General features: G+C 45.7%; 1 protein-coding gene across 5 annotated transcripts in view; it reads left to right on the top strand.

The window, feature by feature from the left end:
- The window catches only part of FBXW11 (F-box and WD repeat domain containing 11), a 2367054-nt gene that overhangs the window by 2314867 nt on the left and 33553 nt on the right, over window positions 1-18634 (top strand). The gene's annotated exons all lie outside the window — the stretch shown is intronic.

Genomic DNA, 18634 nt, shown 5'->3' on the forward strand with positions numbered 1-18634 from the left:
GTTTTTCCACCATAACCTAGCTCCCTATTTGGGGGCTCCTGATAATTGGGGCAAGAAAAACTGATGTAATGGAGTTGGCTGCCTGTTTTTATACCTCTGACGACCTGACGTCAGTCCTGAAGTGACAGCAACCAGCGCAGAAATACTAAGCCTCTGGTATTTGGGCCGACTGAGGGCTACCGCTGGCAGGATAACTCAAGTGTGATGACTGCAACAGTAAATGCACTGTAACATCTACATTTATGGTAAGTGTACACAACTGTACTGTCTCGGGATCCCTTCCTGCACAGTCCCTCACAGCAGACCTGAAGGGTTGTCCGATTGCTCATCTCTGGAGGCAGCCAGCGGATATCTATCTGTGCACCCAGCATCCTGGGACTCCCATCACTGCTGGTTGTTTGGGTTCTGCAGGTAATATCCAGAGGATACTTGATCCCCTTTCTTCAGCCCCCAGTCCCTCTCAAACACCTCCTGGATGTTCCACCTGCGCAACAGGAGCAGGCAGCAGTAGAAAATTCCAGGCTGCTTGAAAAGCGAGTCATCCAGCCCATCCCCCCAGACTATTCTGTATCCGGCATCTATTCTAGGTTCTTTTTAGTGCAAAAGACAATGTGGGACTGAAGGCCCATCTTGGATCTTTCAACCCTGAACCTGTGTGTTGCTAAAATGAAATTCCAGATGGTTACCCTTAAGTCCATTTCGCCCTTCCTGCAGATAAATGACTGGATGTGCTCGGTAGATTTCCAAGACACTTAATATCACATCAAGATGAACAGGCACACTCAAAGGTTTTCCGCTTCTGGCTGGAAGCCAGTCATTTTCTGTCCATTTTCTGGGGACAACGCACATTCCGGAGAGTTCCAGCACACTAACGGACAGGCTCAGCAGATCTGTTCTGATGCCTTACGAGTGGTCTCTGAATCCTTCAGTAGCGGAGCAGAACTTTCTAAAGTAGGGTCAGCCTTGCTGCGATCTCTTCGCCTCTTCTTCCAAGGAGAAGTGCAGCAAGCTTTTCGCTCAACCTCCAAGTAGGGGAGCCCCCCAGAGACGCTCTAGTTCATGCTTGGCCTTCCGCTGCCTCTGATGTCCAAGTTCATTCAGAAAGCTTCATGAGTGGGGAGCTCAGTGATTCTCATTGCCCTTTTCTGGCGTCGCCAAGTTTGGTTTCCCTCTATGCAGTCTCATGCTGTGTGTCCACCTTGGACGCTAAATCCGGTTCCAGATCTGATTACACATCCCTCAAGGATCCCTCACCGAAACTTAGCTTGAAGCTCGCGGCTTGGTTGCTCCAGATGATGTTCATCGTGCATACAGCTGCAGTCATAACAGTTGGGGTTCTCCTGCCGTCAGGCGGGTCCTCTGTCGGCCAAATTCCAAAGTCTAGGTCCGGCGTCAGTTGTCGTCGCTTCTTCCCTGACGTCAGTGCGACAGGGGTATAAAGGAACCCGCCGACGCCATTTTCTTCAGTCTTTCTTGCCGCGTGGTGCCCGAAGCAGAAGCAGTTCGCAAGTGCCGGTCGGCCAGCTCCTGAGATTACGAAAATTTGGAAACCGAAGTCGTCTTAAAAGCTAAGTACCGCATTGGGGAAACTTTTCTTGCCTCAGACCGATGTCAGACAGTTAATAATTGTATTTCTTGTGGGAAGCAAATACCGCATAAGGATTTCCATTCCCTCTGTATACCTTGTTTAGGCCCAGACCACGACGTCTCGGTCTGTCGCTTTTGTGCTACATTCAACAAACGCACTATTAAGCATCAGGCAGAGTTCGCTCAGCATTATTTTGGAAAAGCATTTAACTATACTATGTCGTCATATACTCCGACTCCGGTTTTGTCTAAAAAACGCAAAGACAAGGACCGACACACGAGGTCCGCGGCCTCTACCGACACCTCACCAAAGCAGACTACACGTGGTCCGGTTCTCAGCGAGACGCCTACGCAGCCCCTGATTACCAACGACACTTCTTTGATGGTGTCTCCTGTGCCCGAGGTCGCAGGCTCCTCGGCCCATACCCCGACTACAGATACCAAAGCCACTCTCGACGTTGAAACTCAGAATGTGGACAGGTCCACCTCCACTCAAGGTGTCTTCAGACCTTCTTCCTCTTTCTCCGTCAAGGCTTTTACAAAATCTAAAGCAACTATGCACTCTAGGAGACCAGCTACACAGGGCCCATCTCCAGGCCCCATGCCTAAGAAAGATGCTTAAACTGGCTGAGGATTTAATTAATAATCAGAGGTTTTCAGCCCCCACCAAACAAAAGGCCCAGAGTGGAGGAAGATTCCCCCTCCTCTGATCAGGGCTCCATTATTTCAGAGCACTCTGATGATCAGGAACATTCTTACTCCCCTTTTGAAGACTGATGCGGAGGAGTCCATCCCTTCTGTATCACCCCCTGAGGATTACTCATTTGGGGAAACTTTGCATACCTTAAGGGAACACTTCCACTGGGAGGGCCAGGATTATTCAGATTCCAAGAAAAGGCTCAGGAAATTTCTTCTGTTACCTCAACACAGGCCTCTGGCTATACCTCCTGTCTTGGACATCCTAGATGATGTTTACTCTGAGGCCTGCCTTAACCCGGACTCTCTACCTCCAGCTCCAGTTAAGCCTGACAGGTACTGCAGGGTTCTTGACTCTCACCAATTTCTATACAAAAGCCATGCTGCTGACCTAGAAACCATCTCACAGGGCCCCAAGGGAGTTAAGGCATCCATTGCCAAAAATCCATTGCCTTCCGAGAGAGATTCCAGATCCTTAGAAAGGTGGGGAAAAAAGGTATATACCTCGGCTACCTTATCCATGAGGGCCTTAAACTGTCAGTTTTATATGCTAAAATATCAACAGTTTTTGTTATCACAATTGAAAAATAAAATGTCACAACCTGAACAAACCAGACTTGAAGGAGTTGCAGGATTTGATGCATAGTGCAGAACAAGTGGGTAAGCATACCTTACAATGTGGTTTTGATGCTCTAGAGGCCTCATGTAGAGCTGCTGTTACAGGATCAGTCATACGTAGGCATGCCTGGCTCAAGGAACAAGCCTTGCCTGATCATGTCAAAGCTAAATTACTAGACGCCCCTCTTCAAATGGATGAACTATTTGGTGCTAATGCTGAGGCGGTATTAAGGAAAATGGAGGAAAAGGTAAATCAATGCAAACTGTGTGAGAATTTCTACAGGTTCAACCCCCACGTTTTAGTAGAAATTGGCCTTCCAAAAATTGGTCCTTTCCTGCCACTGACAGACCCCAAAGAGGCAGATACAGGCGCCCGAGGGGCAGAGGACAATCCCAAGGATCGTATAGAGGCAGACAATGGCAAGCTCCTGCTCAAAGAGGTGGTGAGGACAACTCGCAATCTTTCAGAAAGCAAACCCAATGACTTTCCCCTTTGCATGCCAACCAGGTCTCAAATGGCAGCCCCCTTAGGAGGAAAGCTGGCATTATTTTCAAAAAATTGGCATGTTGTCACAAAGGACAAATGGATCCTGGACATTATAAACAGAGGCTACAAATTCCATTTTCACACCCTTCCAAAAATGAGAGGCATGCCAAACCTGCCACACAATCAAAGGGCAGAGGCACAAAGGCAAATTACAGATCTCATAAACATGAAAGCTATTCAAGAGGTACCTACACACGAACAAGGTCAAGGTTTTTATTCCAGGCTATTTCTGGTGCCAAGGAAGGGAAAAGATTGGAGACCTATTTTGGATCTATCCATCCTAAACACATTTCTACTGCACCAAAATTCAAGATGCTCACTCTACAGCAACTTCTTCCCATGCTGGGCAAGGAGTCTTGGCTGGTAACATTGGACTTCAAGGAGGCATACCTGCATGTCCCAATCAGATAAAATTGCAGAAGGTACCTCAGATTTCTTGCAGGTTCAACCCATTATCAATTCTCTGCATTGCCCTTTGGCTTATCTACTGCGCCCAGAGTATTCACGAATTGCCTGGCATCAGTAATTGCCTACTGCAGACTTCAAGGGATACAGATATACCCCTATTTGGACGACTGCCTGATCCAAGCGGACAGCAAGCACATTCTTCTGAAACATCTGGCTTATGTAATAATGTTATTGAACTCTTTGGGATACACAGTCAACAAAAAGAAATCAAGGCTAATACCCTCTCGGAAGATAATTTTCCTGGGTGCCAATTTGGACACAAACACCCAGATGGGCCTACCTCATGCCAGAGAAGCAGGGGCAACTAATTCAATACTTCAGAACACTAGCAAATTGCACCAGGCTGACTGCAAGGAAAATCCTGCAGGCTCTGGGATTCATGGCATCTTGCATCTTACTAATCCCATGTGCAAAGCTGCATATGAGGAAACTACAATGGTACCTGAAAAACATATGGTCTCAACACAGCCACAGTTTGGAAACAATAATACCACTAATTCCATGTCTGCAAAAGGAATTTCTGTGGTGGGCTCAAGCATGTCAAACAAACACAGGTCTTTCATTCAGCAAGCCTCAAGCAAATCAAGTCATCACAACAGACGCCTCGGACTACGCCTGGGGGGTGCACATGACAGATCGGTGCATTCAGGGCAAATGGTCCCAAAAAGAAAAGCACCTTCACATCAATCAAAAAGAAATGCTAGCAGTAATAAATGCTATTATAGCTTTCAAGGACCTTCTACAACCAGGTCAACTATTGATAAGAACGGACAACACCACAGTTATGTGTTACATAAACAGGGAGGAACACATTCTTACCCCCTATTCAGACTGGCCATGTCACTTTGGAACATGGCCATGGACTTACAAACGGAACTACAAGCACAGTACTTGCCAGGCAAGGAAAACACGCTGGCAGATAACCTAAGCAGGAATATGACAGATCCACACGAATGGAAATTGCATCCAAAATTCTTTACAGAAATAATCCAAGAATGGGGAAGGCCAGGCATAGATCTCTTTGCCTCCCACAAGAATCATCAATTGACAAAATTCTGCTCAAGGATCTTCCATCCAAAGGCCTGGAGAGTGGACGCTCTTTCTTTCAGTCGGACATCAATGACAGTTTATGCGTTCCCTCCTCTTCCTCTGCTGCCCAAAGTTCTATTAAAGACCAAAGCAGACAGACCAAAGATGATTCTCATTGCTCCGGACTGGCCAAGGCAACACTGGTACCCACTCCTGAGGAGCCTGACGCATTCCCTACCATGGACCCTGCCTCTAATGCCTCTTCTTCTGACTCAGCACAGTTTCAAAACTCTTCACAGCCAGCTAAAAACACTCAATCTAGCCGCATGGAAGATTCCTTAGCATCACAACAGGCCCTACTTTCCAAGGAGGTGCAGGATGTCATTTTGGAGGCCAGAAGGCCATCAACTAGAAAAGCTTACTCCGCAAAATGGAAACGTTTTTGTGTCTGGACTGAGAAGGGCCAGGATCCTGGAAAACTGAATTTACCTCAAATACTACAATATTTGGCTGAACTGCTAAGCAGTGGACTTTCTTTCTTCTCCATCAAAATCCATGCCTCAGCCATTTCTGCAGAATACAACACTGATCCACCTTTATTCTCTCACCCTCTCTTAAGACAGTTCCTCAGAGGGGCTAAGAATTTAAGGCCTCCAAGGAAACAACCAATACCTGCTTGGGATCTTAATTTCATTCTGGAAAAACTGACCTTGCCTCCCTTTGAGCCAGCTGCCTCATCAGATTTGCAATATTTGTTCTGGAAAACCGCTTTCCTTCTGGCCATCACCTCAGCTCTTAGAGTTTCAGAACTATAGGCTCTCATGGCTGTCCAGCCTTTTATCTTCCATCAGGACAGAGTTTCCTTACGAACCAACCCGTCCTTTATGCCTAAAGTGGTATCCAGGGTAGCTTTAAATCAGGCCATACATTTACCTACTTTTTATCCTAATCCTCAAAACAAAGGGGAGAGATTATTACATTCCTTGGACATCCACAGACAACTGCGTTATTATTTGGACAGAACAAAGCCTTTAAGGAAAATCAGCTCTTTGTGGCCTATGAGGTAGGAGCTCAAGGGAAGCCAATTTCCAAACAGACAATCTCAAAATGGATAGCTTTTGCTAATCCTTTCATGGCAAAACTGTTCCTACAGGCATTAGACCTCATTCCACCAGGGCCACAGCCACCTCTGCAGCCTTCCTCAGAGGAGTTCCTACCAAGGATATTTTGGAAGCAGCCACTTGGAGTTCTGTGCATACCTTCTCCAAGCACTACAACCTACCATTATACTCCAAATCTAGAGCAGGCTTTGCCACTGCAGTCTTGCAGGGCATTTTGGCGCCTCCTAGTTCCACCTAGTGCCTACGACCCCTTTCTTAGCTTTGGGATTCTACCCATCTGTTATGACTGCAGCTGTATGCACGATGAACATAGTACAGTTTTGTTCCCATCATAAATGTAGATGTTTGAGTGCTAATACAGCTGCAGTCCAGGTTTCCCTCCCTCCTTCCCCTCTTGGGACAGGCCTATAGGCTAACACATCCTCATACAAACCTGATTGGGGTTTTCATTTATATTTGCTTGCAACTACTGTATTTTTATTATATTGCACTGCATTATCACACAAATATATGTATTGCCTTCCTTCTGGGGGCACCTGACAATCTGGGCAAGAAAAACTGAAGAAAATGGCGTCGGCTGTTTCCTTTATACCCCTGTCGCACTGACGTCAGGGAAGAAGCAACGACAACCGATGCCGGACCTAGACTTTGGAATTCGGCCGACCGAGGACCCGCCTGACGGCAGGAGAACCAAATTTGTTATGACTGCAGCTGTATTAGCACTCGAACATCTACATTTATGGTAGGTACAAAACTGTACTTTCTTCATGTTTCACTGTTGCAGTCATCACATTTGGGTTATCTGCCTTGCAGGTAGCCCTCAGCCAGCCTGAATACCAGAGTCTTGGGATTTCTGTGTTGGATGCTGTCGCTTCTTCCTTGACGTCAGATCATCAGGGACGAAGCCGATGCCATTACATCAGTCTTTCTTGCTGTGCGGTGCCTGAAGCAGATGTTCTTCGTGTTTCACTGTTGCAGTCATTAGATTTGGGGAATCTGCTGGCAGGTTGCCCTCAGTCGGCCTGAATAACAAAGTCTTGGGTCCTGCATCGGTTGCTGTCCTCTTCCATGACATCAGGTTGTCACTGGTATAAAACATGCAGCCGACACCATTTTATTCAGTCTTTCTTGCCGCGCGGTGCCCGAAGCAGAAGCATTTTGCAAGTGCCGGTCTGACTCCTGAAATTTTCGCATTCGAGTTTCAGAACCAAAGTCTTCAAACTAAAGCTAAGTACCCCTTTGGGGAAACTTTTTCTTGCTCCTTACGGATGTCAGTAAAAGTTAATAATTGCATTACTTGTGGGAAGCAAATACCTCATAAGCATTTTCATTTGTACAGTATTCCTTGCCTAGGCCCAGATTATAACGTGCCTTGCTGTGGGTTTTGTGCTAGACTTAACCAACGCACTATTAAGCGTTGATATATTTTTGCTTCTAAATATTTTGGATCAAGATTTAATTACCCTGAAATGTCGTCTGTTAGCAATCCGACTACCGGAGTTCACAAAAAACGCAAAGAAAAAGACAGACCGTCGAGGTCCAAAACTGACTAAGCTTCTCCTAAGCCAGTCGCCAGTTCGTCGGTACTCAGTGAGGCACTTTTGCAGCTCCTGATACCCGCTACTTTTGAGTCGCAGGCCTCTACCGAGACCCATTCGGAGTCCGGTATGCCGCAAGATTCTCAGTGTATTGAACACGTGGATGTCTCTCCCTTGGATTGGTCCAGAGCCGCTGAGCAGGCACTGGCTTCTGAGTGTGTTTTCAGGCCTCAACATTTTTATTTTAAACAGACGCCAGCCTCAAAAACAAGGTCAGAAACCTCTTCTGTCTAAAAAAATGACGCATGAGCCACTTGCTCAGACCCCTATGCCTAAAAAACAGATGATCAAAATGGCTGAGGATTTACTTACCTTGGTTTCCATACTTCGCCAATTCCAAATGGATGGCCAGATCTGCCACAAATCCAGTGGGCAGAGGCCCAGAAACAAGTTATGTCCCTCATGGATATGGGGGCTATTCAACCAGTACCAGAAAAGGAAAAAGGACAAGGTTTTTATTCAAGACTTTTCCTGGTACCCAGAAAAGACAATTCATGGAGTCCGATTTTGAACACATTCATGGACATTCCAAAATTCAAAATGGGGACTTTACAGCAACTACTGCCTACACTAGGCAGGAATGCTTGGTTAGTAACTCTAGACTTAAGAGGCATACCTGCATATCCCAATAAGGGAATCATGCAGAAGATACCTCTGCTTCAAGGCAGGTTTTTTGCATTACCAATTCTCTGCACTGCCCTTTGGCTTTTCTACTGCACCCAGGGTCTTTACAAAGTGCCTGGCACCAGTAATTGCATTCTGCAGACAAAGAAGCATTCAAATTTATCCTTATCTCGACGACTGTCTCATTCAAGTAGAGGACAAGGACACTCTTCTTCAACATCTGGCGTTTGTAAAAAGGCTTTTATCATGCCTAGGGTACACCATAAACGAAAAGAAATCACAACTGGTACCCTCTCAAATAATTACATTCCTGGGTGCAAGCTTGAATACAACTGCCCAGATGGCTTACCTTACGCCAGACAAACAAAGGCAACTGACAACATACTTCAAACAAATGGCAACAAAAACCCAGTTATCTGCAAGACAAAATCTGCAGGCTTTGGGGTTCATGACATCCTGCATTCTACTAATTCCATATGCGAGACTGCATATGAGGAAACTTCAATGGTACCTAAAACGTTTATGGAGTCAACATTGTCACAGTCTGGAAACAATGATTCCTCTCATTCCTTGCCTACAACAGGAGTTTTTTTGGTGGGCAGAGATATTTCACCAAAACAAGGGACTGTCATTCACTCTACCCCCTACCACCCAATCACTAACTACAGACGCATCAGACTATGCTTGGGGGGCCCACCTGGCGGGGAGATGCATTCAGGGCAAATGGAGCCCAAATCAAATGCATCTGCATATCATCCAGAAAGAGATGCTAGCTGTTCAGAATGCTTTGACAGCCTTCAAGGACTTGCTTCATCCAGGACAACTACTGATAAAGACGGACACCACCACAGTTATGTGGTACATAAACAAGCCGGGGGGGTACACATTCCTACCCCCCTTGCAGACTAGCCATGGCCTTGTGGAACACAGCCTTGACTTAGCAAATACATCTTCAAGCTCAATTCCTGCCAGGAAAACAAAATACTCTGGCAGCCGACTTGAGCAGAAATCTTATGGACCCGCACGAATGGAAACTAGATCCACAAATCTTCAGCATGTTAACACAGAAATGGGGGAGCCCAGACATATATCTATTTGCCTCTCCCCAAAATTATCAGTTGGACAAATTCTGCTCAAGAACTCACCACAAAAGAGCATGGAAAGTGGATACCCTATCCTTCAGCTGGAAAAACCCATCAGTCTATGCCTTTCCCCCTCTGCCTCTACTCTCCAAGGTCTTACTAAAAGTCAGACCGGAAAAAACAAAAATTATCCTAGTTGCTTCGGACTGGCCACGCCAGCACTGGCACCCACTTCTAAGGAATATGTCTCAACTTCCTCCATGGTACTTGCCTCAAATACCTCATCTACTGTCTCAGCAGAACAGTCAAAATGTCCTTCAAGGATGCATCTGCAGTCTTTACAAATGGGTTGTCCTGTCGTCAGGCAGCCCTTCGGTCGGCCGGATTCCAAAGTCTGGGTCTGGCTTCGGCTGGTGTCGCACTTCACCCGACGTCATTGCGGCAGTTATTCGGGTATAAAGGCATCAGCCGACGCCATTTTCCTCAGTCTTTCTTGCCGCGTGGCCAAGCAGAAGCTGTTCGCAAGTGCCGGTCGGTGAGATCGACAGACTACTAGTACCGAATACTACCAAGACTTCTATAAAGCTAAGTACCCGTTGGGGACTCTTTCTTGCCTCAGCCGATGTCAGAGAAAGTTAATAACTGTTTATCTTGTGGGAAACAAATACCTCATAAAGATTTCCACTCCTATTGCATACATTGTTTAGGCCCAGACCACGACGTAGCAGCTTGTCTAGCCTGTGCTTCTTTTAACCGACGGACGCTTAGACGCCGGTCGGACTTTGCTGAACAGATTTTCGGCTCCGATTTTGCCTACATTATGCCGTCGGATCCTCCGACTACGCAAATAACCAAAAAACGCAAAGAAAAGGACCGACACTCGCGGTCCGCGGTTTCGGCCGAAACCGCGGTTAAGCAAACCACGAGTGTCTCGGTTTCGGCCGAAACCGAGCAAGCGGTTCTTTCTTCAGCCGATAACTTGCCTTCTACCGAGGCCTCTTCTAACCTGGTAGAAACGGCATCTGAAATCCAACCTTCTCTTGCGGTTTCACAGGATTTATCAGACACCATTCCCCTGGATGTTTCAACCCCTGCACGTGGAGCTGCTAGGCCTCCTCCAGCTATGTCTATTAAGGCCTTTGCCAGGGCTAAAGCAGCCAAAGCATCAAAACCTGTGCCTGCCAAGCCCCCCTCACACAGGCCCAGCACCAGCTCCCATATGCTTTCTTTGGCTGAGGATCTCATCTCTTTAATTCGTGGAGCCCAGCCTCATCCAGACAGGGCCTCTCTCTCCTCCAGAAAAGAGGCCTAGAGCAGAGCCCCCTGAGCCAGTATCCACAGATGATTCCTCTGATGACTCAGAACATACAGACCCTCCTGAGGCTGCTTATTCTCCTTACGAAGACTCTGATGCTGAGGAGTCCATCCCTTCAGCCTCTCCTCCTGAGGAATTTTCCTTTGGGGAAACCTTGCATGCTATGAGGGAACAATTTCAGTGGCAGGGCCAAGATTTCTCAGACTCTAGAAAAAGGCTTAGGACCTTTCTACATTTGCCACAGCATAGGCCTTTAGCTATACCTCCAGTTCTTTCTGTTGTGGATGATGCATTTAATGATGCTTGCACTGCTCCTGATTCTTTACCTCCGGCTCCTGCTAAGCCCGATAGGTACTACAGGGTCCCGGACACTCATCACCACTTATATAAGGCTCCTTTTGCAGACCCAGAGACTATCTCCCAGGGTCCTAAAGCTGTAGCAGCTACTTCTTCTAAAAACCCCCTCCCCTCTGAAAGGGAATCCAGGTCCTTGGAGAGATGGGGTAAAAAAGTTTACACCTCTGCTACTTTGTCAGCTAGAGCTTTGAACTGCCAATTTCATATGATTCAATATCAAGAGTTTATGCTAGACCAGTTGACTAAAAAGCTGTCCTCTGAAGAATCTTTAGATAAAAAGTATGTTCAAGAAATGGTACATAACATACAGCAGGTTAGTAACCATTCTTTAAAATGTGGCTATGATGCACTGGAGGCTTCCTTTAGATCAGCCATGACTGGCACAGTTATCAGGAGCCATGCATGGTTGAAAGAACAGGCATTACCAGACCATGTCAAATCTAAGCTTTTGGATGCACCTATGGACAAGGTCAGTTTATTTGGTTCCCCTGCACAGCAGGTACTAAAAAAGATGGAAGAGAAAGCAAAATCTGTGCAAACAGTGAAAGATTTCTTACAAGTTCAACCTCCAAGGTTTAGCAGGAACTGGCCCTCCAAGAATTGGTCCTTTCCGGACTCCTCTAATGCACAAAGAGGTAGGAATAGGCGCTCTAGAGGCAGAAACCAATCCAGGGGTGCCTACAGGGGTCGCCAGTGGCAGGGTAACAACCAACGAGGCACGGATACAGCCACCACCACTACAACAACTCAATCAGTGACTTGGCGGTGGCACCGCCTACCAGGGAACAACTAGAAGCACCCTTAGGCGGAAAGCTAACCTTATTTTCAAGAAACTGGCACTGCATTACAAGAGAAAAATGGATTTTGCAAACTATAGACCAAGGTTACAGGTTCCATTTCCATACTCTACCAGGGAAGAGAGGAATGCCAAACCTACCACCTACTCAAAGGACAGAAGCTCTAAAACAAATATCTCAATTATTAAGAATGAGAGCTGTGGAAAAGGTACCATCTATGGAGCAAGGAAAGGGATTTTACTCCAGACTCTTCCTGGTACCAAGAAAAGAAAACAAATGGAGGCCTATTCTAGACCTGTCCGCTTTAAACACTTTTCTCATTGTTCCAAAATTCAAAATGCTGACCCTACAGCAGCTTCTTCCCATGCTGGGCAAGGAGTCTTGACTGGTAACTCTAGATCTCAAGGAGGCATACCTGCACGTCCCCGTAAGACCAATTTGCAGAAGATACCTCAGATTTCTTGCAGGATCAGAGCGTTATCAATTCTCAGCATTGCCCTTTGGCTTATCTACTGCGCCCAGAGTGTTCACGAAATGCCTGGCATCAGTAATCGCTCATTGCAGACTTCAGGGGATTCAAATCTATCCCTACCTGGACGACTGCCTGATACAAGCGGACAACAAAAACAAACTAACAGAAGACTTACAAAGAGTCATCTACCTGCTGCAAGCCCTGGGATATACAGTCAATACAAAAAAGTCAAGGCTGATTCCATCCCAAAGAATAACCTTTCTGGGTGCAGAACTGGACACATCAAAACAAATGGCATTTCTAACTGCAGAAAAGAAAGAGCAACTTCCTCTCTACTTCTTGGCATTAACAAAGCAGAACCATCTAACTGCAAGAAAAGTGCTACAAGCTCTAGGCTTCATGGCATCCTGCATAATACTGGCCCCTCATGCCAGGCTGCATATGAGAAAGCTACAGTGGTACCTAAAGAATTTGTGGTCCCAGCACAAGCACAGCCTAGAAACCAAAATCCCAATGATCCCATGCCTGAAGCAAGAGTTCCTATGGTGGGCTCAGGCCTGCCAATCAAACACAGGATTGCCCTTCTGCAAAAGTCAACCAAGACAAACCATCATGACAGATGCCTCAGACCTCAGTTGGGGGGCACACATGCTGGGCAAGTGCATTCAAGGCCTATGGACTCAAGACCAGCTGCATCTACACATAAATCTAAAAGAAATGATGGCAGTAAAATTGGCAATCCAGGCATTCAGACATTTTCTCCAAGAAGGCCAGTTGATAAGGACAGACAGCACCACAGTTATGTGGTACATCAACAAACAGGGAGGCACACACTCATACCCTCTATGCCGGCTGGCACTGGACCTGTGGGATGTGGCTCTGAGCTACAACATTCAGTTACAGGCAATTTATATACCAGGGAAGGAAAACATTCTAGCAGACACATTAAGCAGGACTACAACAGATGCCCACGAATGGATGCTGCATCCGGACATCTTCAAAGCCATCACAAGAGAAGGGGGATTACCACAAATAGACTTGTTTGCATCCCCATTCAATCACCAGTTGAAGAAATTCTGCACAAGGACTTACCACCCACTTGCTTGGAAGCTGGACTCCCTATCTTTCAGTTGGAAAAGCCTGACAGCATACGCATTCCCACCACTTCCTTTGATGCACAAGGTGCTTCTGAAGATCAAAGAGGAACGTCCGAGGATCATTCTGATAGCCCCAGACTGGCCAAGACAACATTGGTATCCACTGCTGAGGAGCATGTCCCGGGAACAAATATGGACACTGCCCCTGATCCCATTACTGCTAACACAGAACAACTACAAAATCCTGCATCCAAACCTAAAAACTCTGCAGCTAACTGCCTGGAACATTACATAACAGCAATTAACCCAAATTTATCCCAAAGGGTTAAAGACATAATCCTGGAGGCTCGTAGACCTTCAACAAGAAAGAATTATGCAGCAAATGGAAAAGATATCTCATCTGAAGTACTGCAAAGGGGCAAGATGTGACACTGGTGAACATAGCCAACATCCTGGAGTACGTGGCGGAGCTCTTCCATACAGGCCTGTCCTATTCCTCCAAGATACATGCATCAGCTATTTCAGCAGAATACAGCTTGGATCCTCCTGTCTTCTCGCATCCTCTGCTCAGACAGTTTCTGAGAGGAATTAAAAATGTAAAACCTCCCAGGAAACCTCCATTGCCAGCATGGGACTTGAATTTTGTGCTAGAAAAACTGACTCTTCCTCCTTTCGAACCAGCAGCAACAGCAGAATTACAATACTTATCCTGGAAGACTGCTTTCCTGCTGGCAATAACTTCAGCAAGAAGGGTCTCTGAACTACAGGCATTAATGGCAGTACAACCCTTCCTGATCTTCCATCAAGATAGAGTGTCCATGAGAACAAATCCTACATTTATGCCTAAGGTGGTATCCAGAGTCTCTTTAAATCAGGCTATCCACCTTCCTACATTCTTCCCCAACCCACAGAACAGGGGAGAAAGGCTCTTACATACCTTGGATGTACACAGACAATTGCGCTACTACCTGGACAGGACAAAAAACAATAGAAAAACTGACCAGCTTCTGGTAGCATATGCAACAGGAAAGGAAGGAAAGCCAATTTCTAAACAGACAATCTCCAAATGGATAGGAAATTGCATTAGATTTTGTTACTCCTACCATGGAAAGAAAACTCCAGAGAACATCAGGCCTCACTCCACAAGGGCTACAGCCACTACCACAGCTTTCTTACGAGGAGTGGCTACCAAGGACATTATAGAGGCTGCTACTTGGACTTCCGTGCATACATTTGCCAAGCATTATAACTTACCTCTATACTCTAGATCCCGTGCTGGTTTTGCCACTGCTGTTTTGCAAGGGATCCTAACTACACCATAATCTCTTCTCATTTCCTCCTCCCCTAGTTTAGCTATGGTATTCTACCCATTTGTAAAGACTGCAGATGCATCCTTGAAGGACATAGTACAGTTTTGTACCTACCATAAATGTAGATGTCCGAGAGGAATGCATCTGCAGTCAGGATTACCCACTCTCCTTCCCCTCTGAGGTACTCCTAGGGTATTTGCCAATCTTCAGCTAGCTTGGGGGGGATCTATTATGGTGTATTTGTTTGTATATATGTACATACATGCTTATTTTGTGTTTTGCTCTCTATTATTTGGAAACTTGGCATTTATCCAAATTTAGCCATCCAAGAGGGCACCTGGCATCTGGGGCAAGAAACACTGAGGAAAATGGCGTCGGCTGATGCCTTTATACCCGAATAACTGCCGCAATGACGTCGGGTGAAGTGCGACACCAGCCGAAGCCAGACCCAGACTTTGGAATCCGGCCGACCGAAGGGCTGCCTGACGACAGGACAACCCATTTGTAAAGACTGTAGATGCATTCCTCTCGGACATCTACATTTATGGTAGGTACAAAACTGTACTTTCTGCACACTCCGCTCCAAACTCTGAATCTTGCAGCATGGCTGATCAGTTTAATTATTCAAACACCACCTCAGTAAATCTGTGATGGATGTCATTTTGGGAGCCAGGAGGCCTAGTACTAGAAAATCTTATGCTGATAAATGGAAGAGATTCTGTGCTTGGAACCAAGCACAAGGAACAAACACAGCAAAGCCCGATATTTCTCAGATTTTACAATATTTGACTGAGATGCTTGACAAAGGCCTTTCTTTTTCTTCAATAAAAATCCATGCTTCTGCCATCTCTGCTCATTACAACACAGAGCCTCCCCTCTTTTCTTATCCTCTGCTTAAACAGCATCTTGGAGGGGCCAAAAATTTAAGGCCTGCCAGAAGATCACCAACTCCTGCATGGGACCTCAATTTTGTGCTGGAAAAACTCACCCTGCCTCCTTTTGAGCCAGCAGCTACTGCGGATATAAAATTTCTATCTTGGAAAACAGCTTTTCTCTTGGCAGTCACTTCAGCAAGAGGGGTTTCAGAACTACAGGCTCTCATGGCTGTGGAGTCTTATTACATTTTCCCCGGACAGGGTGTCCCTCAGGACCAATCCGTCTTTTCTGCCTGAGGTGGTATCCATTGTGGCTCTTAACCAGTCCATTCACCTGCCAACATTTTACCCAAATCCGCAGAACAAGGGGGAGCGGATGCTGCATTCATTGGACGTACATAGACAACTAAGATTCTACTTAAACAGGACCAAATGTCTAAGAAAATCTGAGCAACTACTGGTAGCATTTGCTGCAGGGTCAAGAGGGGAAGGCTTTATCAAAGCAGACTATTTCTAAGTGGATAAGCCATTGCATTTGTTTCTGCTACTTGCACCATGGTAAACCTGTGCCCAAGGGGATCAGATCACATTCCACCAGGGTTGCCTCTACTTCAGTAGCTTTTCTCAGAGGGGTTCCAACCAAAGACATTCTAGAAGCTGCTACTTGGAGCTCTGTTCATACTTTCACAAAGCATTATCATTTGCCTCTCTTCTCCAAATCCAGGGCAGGCTTTGTCACTGCAGTTCTGCAGGGCCTTATAGCTGCTCCTAATGCTGTTTAGTTCCATCCACCCATCCATAGCTTTGGGATTCTACCCAAATGTAATGACTGCAACAGTGAAACACTAAGAACATAGTACAGTTGTGTACACTTACCATACATGTAGATGTTCAAGTGTATTCTCTGTTGCAGTCCTGATTACCAACCCATCACTCCCCTTTCTATACCTTTTCTTTCCTTCACTATACACTAAAGGCTTTGTGGTGTATTTGCTTTTAGATGAAGGTAAAGTTTATGTTGCTAAAAGTTCATTTATATATATTTTTGTTTATATATCTATATATATATATATATATATATATATAACATATCATTTTTTTTTTTTTTTTTTTTTTTTGCTCCCCATTTGGGGGGCACCTGACATCTGGGGCAAGAAAAACTGAATAAAATGGCGTTGGCTGCATGTTTTATACCCCTGACGACCTGACGTCATGGAAGAGGAGACAGCAACCGACGCAGGACCCAAGAATTTGTAATTCAGGCCGACTGAGGGCAACCTGCCAGCAGATTACCCAAATGTAATGACTCCAACAGTGAATACACTCTAACATCTACATTTATGGTAAGTGTACACAACTGTACTTTTGCAAGTACCAGTCAGCCGACTCCTGAAATTTTTGTTTTTGAGTTTGAGACCTGAAGTCTTCTAAAAGATAAGTACCCCGTTGATCCTTTTTTCTAGCTCTTAACCAATGTCGGAAAAAAAATAATAATTGTCTTGCCTGTGGAAAGCAAATACCTCAGAGATTTTTATTCTTACTCTGTCACCTGTTTACGTCCAGATCATGACATTCCTCGCTGTTGGTTTTGTGCCTTGTTCAACACCCGAACTCTCCGTCGTGGGGCAATTTCTGTAGCTAAGTACTTTCACTCTAGATCTCCATACTCTGAAATGGCGTCGGTAAGCCGTCCGATCTTCCAAAAAAAAGTAAGGATAAAGACAGAGACAGACCGCATAGGTTCAAAACTGCCGATGATGCTACCGTTAAGCTAGTCGCCAGTCTGCCAGTACTCAGTGAGGCGCTTTCGCAGCCCCTGATACCCACTTCAGATTCGCAGGCCTCTACTGAGATTCATTCGGAGTCTGGTATGCCACTAGATGCTTCTTCAACTGTGGAACCTGTGGCTGTATCTACCTTGGATGGGTCCGGAGCCGCTGTGCAGGCACCGGCTTCTGAGGGTGCATTCACTGCTACCGATTTTCATATTAAACCAATGACTGTTTCAAACCAAAAATACTGAATTTCTCAGTCCTAAAGTTTGCACTACACCTAGGAAAATGACTACCAAAGAGCATTCTCAGGCCCACAGGCCTCAAAAACAAATGATTAGAATGGCTGAAGACCTTACCTTAATTAGGGGAAGCCAGTCTTCCCCCTCAGAGACCTAGAACTGATTTTCCTTCTGATTCTTCTGATCAGGAATCTGATATCTCTGTTCCTTCTGACTACCAGGACATACCCTTATCTACCTATGAGGATTCTGATGCAGAGGATTCCATTCCCTCTGCTTCCCCTCCAGAAGATTTTTCTTTTGGTGAAACCCTGCATACCCTTGGGGAGCATTTCCGCTGGGAAAGCCAGGACTACTTTCAGTCTGAAAAGAGACTCAGAATTTTTAAACCTGCCTCAGAACAGGCCTATAGCTATCCCTTCTGTTCTGGAGATTGTAGATGATGTTTTCTTGGAATCCAGCCTTATCCCGGATACTTTGCCTCCAGCTCCCAGGAAACCTGATAGGTACTATAGAGTACCTGGCTCTCTCAAATTTCTTTTCAAGAATCCTTTTGCGGATCCAGAGATTTCCCAAGGACCAAAAGGCATTAAGGCTATTACTGCCAAGAATCCTACTCCTCCTGACTGGGATTCTAGGGCTTTAGAAGGATGGGATAAAAAGGTATACACTTCTGCTACTCTGGCCATTAGGGCTTTAAATTGCCAATTTCATATGTTAAAGTATCAGCAGCATATTATGGGGCTAAGTAAACAGAAAATAATGTTGATTCCTGACTGCAGAACACAAAGATTTACAAGAATTAATGCATTCTGTTGACCAAGTGGGTAAACATACTTTGCAGTGTGGTTGATGCTTTAGAAGCATCTTGTAGGGCTGCTGTCACTGGGTCTGTTCTTAGAAGGCATGCTTGGCTTAAGGAAGTAAACTTGCCAGATCATGTCAAAACAAAATTACTGGATGCACCCTTAAACCAAGAGCGCCTGTTTGGCAGTAAAGCAGAAGTTCTCAAAAGGATGGAGGAGAA

Source organism: Protopterus annectens, chromosome 4.part0, assembly GCF_019279795.1.
Source record: "Protopterus annectens isolate FY-2018-M chromosome 4.part0, PAN1.0, whole genome shotgun sequence".
Classification (NCBI taxonomy): Eukaryota; Metazoa; Chordata; order Ceratodontiformes; family Protopteridae; genus Protopterus; species Protopterus annectens.